Source organism: Triticum aestivum, chromosome 3A, assembly GCF_018294505.1.
Source record: "Triticum aestivum cultivar Chinese Spring chromosome 3A, IWGSC CS RefSeq v2.1, whole genome shotgun sequence".
NCBI lineage: Eukaryota > Viridiplantae > Streptophyta > Magnoliopsida > Poales > Poaceae > Triticum > Triticum aestivum.
Window position 1 is genome coordinate 449840170 of NC_057800.1, and position 2208 is coordinate 449842377.

Sequence of the window (2208 nt, forward strand, 5' to 3'; positions counted from 1 at the left end):
TCTGATGGTGTTGGTCCCAAACAGGCAGACTGCGAGGCCACCTCGGGGAAACTCGAGGTATTTGGTATACCTATAGGATGACCCATCTGGTGTACCCTAAGAACGAAACCGCGCAACTCCTGTCAGGCTAGGTAGGTGCATCGGGAGGTCTTGCTGGACTTGTTTTACCATTGTCGAAATGTCTTGTGCACCGGGATCCCGAGTCTGATCAGATGTCCCGCGATGGAGGATTGTCTCCGTGGATCATGAGCATGTCATGGGCTAAGTTGGGACACCCCTGCAGGGTTAAACTTTCGAGAGTTGTGCCCGCAGTTATGTGGCAGATGGGAATTTGTTAATATGTGGTTGTAGAGGACTTGAAGTAAACTCAACTAAAATACACCAACCGCGTGTGTAACCGTGATTGTCTCTTTTCGGGGATTCTCGAGAGGACAACACGGTTGGGTTATGTTTGAACGTAAGTAGTTCAGGATCACTTATTGATCATTACTAGTTTGTGACCATTGCGTAGTTTCTCATCTTATTCTTGTACTTGTAAGTTAGCCACCATACATTGCTTAGTCGTTGCTGCAACCTCACCACTTACCCCTTCCTTACCCTTTAAGCTTTGCTAGTCTTGATACCCATATGCATGGTAATGGGATTGTTGAGTCCTCGTGGCTCACAGATTACTACACCAATAGTTGCAGGTACAGGTAATGTGATGGTCATGACGTGAGAGCGATGTTTGCTTGTGTTGGAGTTCTTCTTCTGCTTCTTCTTTGTTCAGGGGATAGGCTCATAGTTGGCAGCCTAGGCTAGCAGGGTGGATGTCGTTTGAGCTTCTTTTTGTGTTTCATCCGTAGTCGGATGTCATTCTATGTATGATGTATTGATGTATTCTTGTGGCATTGTATGCCTTTTGTATGTATCCCAAATATTATGTAATAGTATGATGTAATGATATCCACCTTGCAAAAGTGTGTCAACATGCAGTTCTATCCTTGGTGGGACCTTCGAGTCCCTTTAGGATAGTGTCACATATTGGACGTGACAAGTTGGTATTAGAGCCTTGACCGACCATAGGAGCCCCTTGATTGATCGCTGGTGTTGTTGAGTCTAGAACAAAACTGTTTTGAGTCTTAGGATTATATATATCAGAGAGTAGGATTCTTTTACTGCTCAGCCCCTTCGTCGCTCTGGTGAGGTCTCCTGACGTAGATGTTTTGACTTTCCTCTCCTCATTTTCACTAAAAAAATTAGGATCACGCGGGTAACTTGGAGTCGTTCCGATGATTTTGTGATGAGAACATTGTTCTTTGTGCCTCCTGTCATTTAGGGGGTGTGGCAGTGTCCCGGGGAGTTGAGCTCCGAGGTGTTGTTGTCACAATTTTATTGTTGCAGTTCCGGTATACATGAGTTTTCGCCGACATCGAAAATCTCTTATATGCAGTTAGTGGTGAGATAACCTCGACGCCACCCAGTACTGGGGCGGGAGTTCAGGAGTATTGCCACAGCTCATTTATCGGATGCTTTTCGAAGGTTGAGGTACACAATTTCCAGAGTTTTCTTGGTTATGTGTTGACGGATGGATATAGTGGAGCGTAGGGCTTGCTAGTTGTGTGATATATATTGTGCCTCCCTGTATCCCCAACACTAGATTGCATAACCAGAAAGTTTCGGGAGTTTTTAGGTGGGAATTCAAGTACCTCGTAGGATATTCTTTCCAACAGACACATGATACGATATGGGGTCTATCATATGTTTGTTTCCGGCTTATTCCGCAAGCCAAATCATTTGTTTTGTTTTGAGTTGTGGTATTCGAGTTGCTTCAATGTCAAGTGTTGATTCCATACCTTTCCTAAGCGGTGTTCTCATAATTCTATGTGAATGCTAATCCTTCTTGATCATCGAGATTGTCTTGTCAATCCTTTTCAACCGGTGCTTTCTTCTTCAAGTTATTCCATCCACTTCATCCTTCTAAGATCAACTCTCATCTTCTCAACGGTGTCGTTTCCCCATCCCCATTTATTTTCTTTCCCACCCTCCCACCCTTTTGTTCACGGAGTCTAAAGTCGCTAATCGAGTATCCTTTTATTCATGCCGAATGGTCATGCCAATTCTTTTCCAACCGACGTGCTCCTCTTCAAGTGGATCCGATAATTTTCAACATTCGCAAGATCAATTCTAAGTTTTCTCAATGATGTTTGTTTCATCCGTCCCAAGTTG